We start from the raw sequence: 8,980 nt of genomic DNA on the forward strand, positions 1-8,980 counted from the left end.
TAAAAAATAAAAGAAAAAATTGTCTCAAGGCAGGCTCTCTTCTGAGAGGTAAAGTGTACCCTGCTTTTTCTGCTCAAGGCTGCCTGGAATCTGACCACCATTCAACTCTGTCAGCCCTAGCTTTTGCCCCTGTTGCTCACATGCATCCTCACTGAGCTCTCTAACTTTAGCCTCATCAGGCCACGTACTGTTCCTCTCCCAGGACCCCCTTCTGCAATCAGGGAGCAAATGCTACCCTTTCCAGGAAGGCTTTCTTGACCCCTGCTCCAGCTCAAGTCACATCACAAATGAGTCACTTCCTACTACAGTTCTTCACCTATGGTAACAGGTGACATATGCTACATGGTCATGCATCTGTTTGCACTTCAGATCCTGCCTTCTCCATACAATAGAGGACAGGGAAAATGCCACTGACTCATCCTTACACCTCCGCACACACAGTAGATATCAGTATATTCTTAGAAGAATTGACTGAGTAGTGGATTGATCGATTTCAGTAACCAAAGTGATTTCCATCACTCATCATCATAGAAATGGGTGAACTTGATGACAACTGAATCAATCCAAGAACCATCACAAGTAACAAGTATCTCCTAGGCTCTGCTAGCTAGCTACCCTCTGGGAGGTAAAAACTTGCTGTGTCTTCTCGGCACTATAGATGTAGCTGAGCTCCACGCCTTAGGATTGTCTGCTCCATTCTATTTACCCACCCAACAAAAAGATACCAATCACAAGACACTGGGGACACAAAATGAACAAAAGAGTAATGCCCTCAAGGTGCTTCAAACAGTGAGCAATTACCTGCTATTTATTCTGGCCAAACACCTTGTTTCTTAATTCTTTCTCACAACTTGATGCCAACGAGATGGTTTTGTCTCCAGTTTAAGATGAGGAAATTGAGGCTCAGAGTAACCAAATCATTTACCCAAGGCCCACATGTAACTGTAAAGAACAATGAATATGTCTCCCAGTATTCTATGTGGTCCCCTTCCATACTAACTTAGAACTTGGCCATGCGACTTGCTTTGGCCAAAAGCAAGTTTGGCATCCCTAAATCTAGAAATACTTTTGGATGTCACCCACCACCCTCTGTCTCTTTCTCTGTCAAATTCAGATCATGCAAAATTCAGAAGTTGGCAGAGTATTGATTTTGATGGTCATTCTTCCTGCCCCCAGCTACCCACCTGGCATTTCCTCTCCCTCCCACTTGGCTTTTTGGGACCAAGATCTCTTTCTCCCCTTTTCCATATAAATCCACATGCAGAAGGGAAGCTGAGAAAGTGGAAATTGCAAGAAAAGGGGAATAGGGGAGATTTGTTTATTAATAGGTGGTTTTACAGGTCAAAGAAATGAAGCTGTAAGCTCAGTGCCTTCAGGAGACATCTGCCAGCAGGTAGAGGAGGTATCCTAAGGGTGGGGAGGCAACAGGAGGTGACCCTTGGAAAGGGAAATAAAGGAATGCCCCCCTGAATCTTTAAGTCTCTGCCAGGCCCAAGAGGGCAAGGGCTCTGGCCCTCCACACCTGGGGCTTAGCCTGAACACGTGTGCTTCCCAGAGTAGTCACTCCAGACTGGGGAAGACCCGCAGGGGTCAGTGCTGCCAGTCCTCTGCTTCCGGGCAGCCCTGACATGGCCTGTTCTGTTCTAATCTCCCCCTCACTCTCTGGCTCCTGCAAACATGCACATACCTCCCAAGGTCACACGCATATGACTCCAGCACCTGGATCCCACACCCAGAAAAACATCTGGGCCCCTCACTGCAGATATCCAAAGGAGAGAGCAGGCCCACTCCTCCTCACAGGCAGACCATGGGAAGTGCACAGAATGCACACAGGCACCCTGGCACACACATGCAAAGCAATGCAGTGGGGTGCACACATCTCGATTAATGTGGGCACAGGCACCAGCAGAGGCTCTGGGGCATGAGGAGACAGAAACATGGGTGCATACACATACACACCTCAAGACTATCACACGTGCATACCAGCACGCACAGGGTCCCCGAACCCTCACACCACACAGGTGCCCAGCCAGGCCTCAACACCGGGCCCCTCCCCCACTCTCTTTCAGAAGCAGGTGGAAAGGGTTGGGGTTTGAGGGTGCTTCCCCTCCTCCCTCCCTCTCGCCCCTGCTCTCCCTGGCCAGGAGTCCCAGTGGGGTCTGGGGTCCGTCCCCGCCCCCCCAACCTGGCTCCGAGAGCACAACGAAGTGGGGGGATGGGAAGTCAGATCTCAAATCGTTCTGATTTTAATTCCTTAAATTAACCCGTTCCTCGCCTCTGGCCTGGCCTGCCCAGAATCCCTCCCTGGCAGCCTAGCGGGCCTCCAGGAGGCTATGAGGTAGGAGGAAGAGGAGGCGGCGACGGCGGCTGGGTTCCTCCCTGCCTTCTTTCCAGAAGCGGTCCTGCAGCGCCCCGCGACTCTCCCTTACCTTCTCCAGCCCGCGGCGAAGCCAGGCCCCCGCGGCCCTCGATTCGGGGTGCAGGGACAGCCCCCGCGTGCCGGGTTCAGAGACAGGGCCGCCTCGGGGCCTCGGATCTCGTTCCCCCTGCAACCTCGGGTGGCCGCCGCGGCTTGCGCCCCCGCCTCCCTCTCGGGGCGGGGGCGGCCGAGCCTCCCAGCCAGTCGCAGCGGGAGGGGCACACAAACCGGGTGGGGGAAGGATGGAGGAGGAGGCGGGAGGAGGGGGCGCAAGGCTGCAGGAAAGGAAGGGAAGGGGGAGGGAGGCAGCGAGGAGGTGGGGCGGAGCCGGCCCCTCCTCCGGGGCGGGCTTTTCTACGAGCTGGGGAGCGGCAGATGCAGCCTGAAGCGGCTGCGCCGGGACCCCACGTTTTCCGCTGAAGGTGGCTTCAAAGGGGGAGGGGTCCGCGAAGCTGCTCCGAGTGTGCAGGGACTGCTACGGCTGCAGGCTGCGCTTCTTCTGGGTCCCATCTTCCTGGCTCCCGGCACCGCCCTGTGCACTCACCCTGTCCGGGGCACCTCCACTTGTGGTCTCTGCAACTCACCTTTAAACCAAGCCTCTCCGCCCTAACCCTACCACTCCAGTTGGGCCTGCTCCCTCTGGTCTTGGAGTGGGCGGTTCATGGGTCTGGAGGAGGGTGAGGGCGCTGCACTCTTCTTTGGATGGGCGCCATGGTCCCTAAACCGATACATCACTGCGCTGTTTGGGTTGTGCAGTAGGCATCCCCGCTACAGCTTGGGTCAGTTCCCTGTGGGTATACTTAGGGGCCCAAGGGAGATGAGAATGGCTGCGGCCAGGCCAGGGCCTTACAGATCCCGGGAACCAATCTTGCTCTTGAAGGTTCCATCTAGGTGTGTTTTAGTCACAAATCCCATCCCAGAAGATAAGGGGCAATGACCCCCACAGCCCTTGTTCCTTCTCACCCACCCTACCTTGAACTTGGTCAGAGGAAAGCCTTCTTCCCTGGAAGGAGCACACAGCCCCTTGGCTTAAGCCTATCCAGGCTGTTATCTGGTGGTCCTATGCCTGGGGAGGCCCCTAGGGTTGCAGGGAGCCTGAGAAATCTGGCAGGGCATTGGGATTGCCAAAACCAGGGCTATGGTGGGTCTTTGATGAGGCTGAGTGGAGGTAGCACTTCAGGCTAGGTGGTGCTTGGGCAAAGTTAGAGATAGACTTGGGCGGAGTTGAGCACCTAGGCCCTGACAGGCAGTCCAGCTGCAGCAGAGCAGAAATGCAGCACAATACCAGGAGTCTAGCATAATCCCATGGCTGATGGGGACTTTCCTTGACCCCAACCTACTGCTGAGGGTGAGGCATTGGACATCCAATGTTAGGAAGCATAATTGGTAGACCTGCCAGGTGGTTTTTGAGGAGAAGCAAACTGAAGAAAGACTGAGGCTGAACAATGGTCAATCAGTCAGACTTTCCCTTCCCCACATTCTCTCTTCCTCCCCCTAGCTTCTGAATTTCTTTCCTCTTCGAGAAAGTGTTTTTCAATTGAGGTAATGAGAAATCAGTTCTCCTAAAACAGCTCCATTAACAAGTGCAAGCATCATAGCCATAATTTTTATGAATACCAAGTAGCTATTATTATTAGCCCCTCTTGCAACTGGGCCCATACTAACTGGAGAAACTACAGTTCAGAGCTCAGTGAATGAATGACACAGTCAGGATTTGAGCTCACGATGCCAAACTCCAAAGTCTGTGCTTAAATCCAGTGCCCTCTTGTCACTTCTTTGCTCTGCTGACTTTACTGAGACTTCTCCTGCCAAAATACAGATTCCCTATAGGCACTGCTTTTGCAGAAACCCAAACCTACCCATATATTTTCTTGGTTCTACCTTTGTCGTAATGAAGTTTGTATCTTCACTCAGTGCTTACTGTGAATACTCAGAAACAATTTGGAGTGTTTGTGTAGGTATGTGTGTGCTTTTGTGCATGTGTGCACAAAAGTTAGATATATAAGCATGTGCATACATGCATATGAGTGTAAGCATGCACGTGGATGTGCATGTACATGTAATGTGTGGGGTTGTGTTTATTTGCACATGTGCATGTGTGTATGTGTGCCTGTGAGCTTGTATGCTCTTGCTACATTTCACAGACAACAATCCCTGCTGGTTGTTATGGGAACCACAGTTCTAAAAATGTTTATACTGAATCCCACTCCATTTGGGTCAGAGAAACAAAAAGAGTTGAGTAGACAGACACATCTGGGGGCCACATCTGAGGCAGAGAATCATGGAGTCCATATGAATTGGACAGGTACAGACCAGCCAGATATGTGATCCGCTTCATGGAAGCCCTTGGTTTGCATCAGGGCCTCAGTTCTGCTTCTTTTGATCTCTTTCTCCTTATCCCTCCTCCTCCCTCCTTTCTCCCAGTTTCATGTTCTTCATCTACCTTCCTTCCTTATTCTTTCCCCTTTTCTTCTCCTTTCCCCCTTTAGGCTTTTGGGGCCTTTTTCTCCCTTGCCAACCAACATAATAATTAAGCACTTAAGCACTTACTACTATTTGGGGCAGAATATCTGTGGTTTATTTGTATTTCTTGTGGTGCAGTGTATTTCTTGTAGAAAGGTGAAAACTTTAACCAGCTTGAATAAACCATCATAAATGTTTTAGAGACATTACATCAGTACTGTTGTGCAATAGGAAATGAAGTGATAAAGGTATAGAAGCAAAGGATCCACAGGAACTGATTTGGCTTAGTGTAGTCTTGTCTCAAATCAGGCACAGGGGTTGGGATAGCAAGTAACAGACATTCTGAGTTGTTTTGTCAAACTCTCCCCCATATTATGCTTCATAAAGATTTGCATTATTTGTCTCTCTCTCCAGCATAAGAATCAGGATGTCAGTGAGCCTTTGTTACTGGTGTATGTGTTGGAGTACCTGGAAAGAAAAAATATTGGGAACCACTGGCCCAGCATATGGCAGGTATTCAATAATATTTATAGAAAGAATGAATATATGGACATGCACTGGCCTTGGAACTGGTAAGCCACATTTGAGAACTATTTCACTTTCTCATCATTTGTGTGTCTTTAAGGAAACCCTTGGGCCTCAGTTTCAACCTCTATATGGTGAGAGGTCAGAAAGGACATCCTTATTATAAGCTCCTCTCAACTACATCATGCTTTTTGTTATTCTTTATGGTTGTTGTAGACAATGGGTGTGTGAGCTATGGGGGGGGGTGCTGAGGTGCTGATAATAGGCACAGAGAAGATAAATGTGGGAAATATTTTAATAGAGGGATTAATATTTTCTGGCATTGGTTTTTCATTAATGTTGTTGAATAGATGACCCAAAGACGTGTTGCAAAGCGTGTGGCTGATTCATAAAATAGAACAGACATCCTAAATGATTCACTGAACCTACAAGAAAGGAAAAAATATCTATATGGTCCTAAACAAGAATGTAAGCATGAGATGTGCTGTGTGTAACTTCAGGGGGCATGACGTTACTGATAAGCATGTTGCTTATCTGTCCTGAACTGGGCCCTCGTTGGAAAAAGGGAGTTGCCTCTAAGCATTTAAAATCATTTGAATTATAACTTGAACTCACAACACTTGCATGGTGCAGGAACACCGAGCCAAGAAATTAACATAAAAACTATTCTCTATTAGTTGATGCTCTTGGAATACCTGGCAAGCAAACACAAACACTGCTTAGGAAAAACATGCCTTCAAACACAGGAAGTCACTGGCTAGGTAAATGCCCACTAAAGATGGGCTCACAAGCCAAAAATGATAATACTTAAAAAAGAAACAATGACCCATGACTGAGCATATATAAGACCCTGAAGAATGTCAATAACATCCAACAGATCTGGGTGACAACCTGGATATGGAAGAGGAAGTGGTGAAGGTGAATCTTATCAGAGAATTGTAGTTATTTAGGTGATCCATGTAGCCCAAAATTGATGGTTGCCATTAGCAGAAAGTGGGTATATGGAAGGATGATTTTACTTTAGCCAGGTTACATGTACACGCATGTCCATGTGGAACCCCATTATGGGATGCTCAATTGTCAGAATTAGGAGGCTTAACTGGGGTAGAGAACATAGCTGACGGACTTAGAAGTCATCTGTGTATCAGTGATAGATGAAAGCTTGGAAATGAATGTTGAAATAAGGAAGGAAAGGACTCAGAACCAACTCTTGGAAAACACCCTTATTTTGAGGACCACATGAAAGAGAGGAGCAAGGAAGGAAAATGAGTTCTCTATTAGTGCATCCTGGGCTTGCACTGATTTTCTGATTGTTTGATTTTAATCCCTTCCATTTCATTGTCTATCATGCTGTTCTCTCACTCCCAAGGGTAAGTGATGGCGTAAACAGAGTAGTGTCCCTGGGGAGACAGACAGGAGGGATTTCTGTCTGTGAATTCTAGAACCAGGCAGGGCCTTAGTATCGGTACCACTACTTCTCTGGGGTTCAACGTGCTCATCAGTGAAATAAAATCCAGATGGGGGACAAGAAACGGTACCATAGAACTTCCAGCACGTGGTGGAATGCCACTGAAAGAAGCAAGGGAGAGTGGCTTTTCATGAGCCTTCCTTTCTTCCAGTTGTGCAGCTTGGGATCAGTTCCTGGAGATGTAAGCCTTTGTGTTCTTTCTTACTTTATTCTGTATGAAAAATGTTTATGCCTGTAAATGAAAGGTGCAGTAACTGAAACAGTAAGATAAGGAAAGTTATTACATTGCATGTAGGTGATGAACAAGCCAAGGCCAGCAAGGAGATTCACAGTCATCTTAGTTGTTCTTCCCTCTAAGGATCTTCTCCAGGAAGCATGTGTTCTGCTCTGTGTTTGCCATAGCTCCTTTTCCCTAGCTCCCCCTCCAGATGAACACTTTAAGCATTCATACCTATACTTGAAAGGTGTGGTCATTTAAATAGTAAGATAATGAGGTCATCATCATTTCATGTCTTGATGAACTCACAACTTACCTACCTAATACAGAGCCTGTGAACCCATCATTTGAGCCTTCTTGATAGGGTTAAATATTGCCCTCTGCAGGCTACTCTTAAAATGTTAACTCTCCAAGAACTAATACAAATCAGGTTATCAGACACAAGATACTCAACCATGTGAAAGCACTTAACACTTGGGGAGAGAAAGGGGTGGAAAGCTCTGATGTGATCATTTTGTCTCTGATCAACTGGACTATGGAGCTGGAGTGTGAGCACATCTGAGAATGGATAAGGAGCCAGAGGATCAGAAGCTGGGTTGATTTGCCAGCACAGGACTGAAAGGCTCTCTTAATTCAAGAGCAGTTCCACTTCTAAGGGAAAAGAACAAGTTCCCTAGACAAGACCCTTTTCTGTTCTTAGCAGAAAGGAGTAGCTGGGGAGGAGAGATGAGGTGCATAACAGGCTTGTAATTCTCCAAAATCTGTTTGTGAAGTCAGAAAGTATGTAAAAATTTCCAGGTTGGAAATTCAGGGAGTAAAGGGGGGCCAAGTTTCATCTGAACTTTCTGCCTTCCCCATCATAGGATCAAGTTTTATTTACTATCCTTCTAGCTTCATCCAAAATCATGAAGGTTTCACATGGAAGAAGAGCTAGGGAAAAGGGGCTGTGGTAGGCAGGGCAGTCAGTGGGCCCCTGATCCATGGAAAAGACCCCTTGAGGGGGAAGCAATTAGGGCAACTGTAAGTCTCTGGCAAACTCCCTCTCCTAGCTGGGCTTGGCTCTGCCCACCAATGGTCTGACTGATTGCTGAGACCCTTGTGACCCTCACTGTGTGTTTTGCAGACACATGCAAAGGCTCTGAGTATAAGCTCTGTGATACCCAACACTCTGGGTGTTCACATACACCACTGAAATACTACAGTCTTCTGCTATCACCACTAACTGGGGCTCCCTCTAGCTGTGGAATCTGTCTCTCATCTCCTGGTAGGAAACTTCCAAATAGTGCTTAAGCTGATGTGCCTCCATTCTGGGGTGGGAGTGGGGGAGAAGCAACGGCTTTGGAGCCAGACAGATCTGTGTTTGACCTGCCCATTCCTAGCTGGGTAATCCAGCAAGTGACCTAGGCTGCTTCCTTGTCTTTAAAATGGAGTAAATGCCTATTTCACTCAGGATTGTAAGGGTTCAGAACAGTAATATATACACAATGTTTAACCTTAAGCTTTTCAACCACTCAAGTTCCAGAAATATCTTGAGCCCTTGGGTCAGTTGTGATTAAATTTATCCATCAATTCAGTACATATTTATTGAATACCTACTAAGTGCCACAATGCCTGACAGGTATGAATGATTCGATGAGCCTGGATATCTCTTTTATCTTCTGGCACAAATTCTCCTAGGGGTGTGGCCGGGGAAGGGCTCAGGACCTCGGATGGTAGATTCAGTAAGCTTTTAGCACAACAATTTTAATTGCAAAAATAAACAGTTTTGTCAACTGCTTGAAAGTAGCGTTTGCTTACAAAAAAAGTTAACAACAACTAAAAGGAAATAACCCCAAAGCAAAACGTTACATCCAATGGCTGCTGAAAACGACATTGCTGTACAAAGTCC

General features: G+C 47.4%; 1 protein-coding gene across 1 annotated transcript in view; it reads right to left on the reverse strand.

Moving 5' to 3' along the window:
• FBXO41 (F-box protein 41) overlaps positions 1 to 2,694 on the reverse strand; it is a 21,930-nt gene extending 19,236 nt beyond the window's left edge. Inside the window, exon 1 of the mRNA XM_004691527.2 lies at positions 2,430 to 2,694. The gene's annotated coding sequence lies outside the window, so the exon portion shown is untranslated. The remainder of the gene's footprint in view (positions 1 to 2,429) is intronic.
• Positions 2,695 to 8,980: the final 6,286 nt, after the last annotated feature.

Source organism: Condylura cristata, unplaced genomic scaffold, assembly GCF_000260355.1.
Source record: "Condylura cristata isolate star-nosed mole 26May11 unplaced genomic scaffold, ConCri1.0 scaffold00031, whole genome shotgun sequence".
Taxonomy (NCBI): Eukaryota; Metazoa; Chordata; class Mammalia; order Eulipotyphla; family Talpidae; genus Condylura; species Condylura cristata.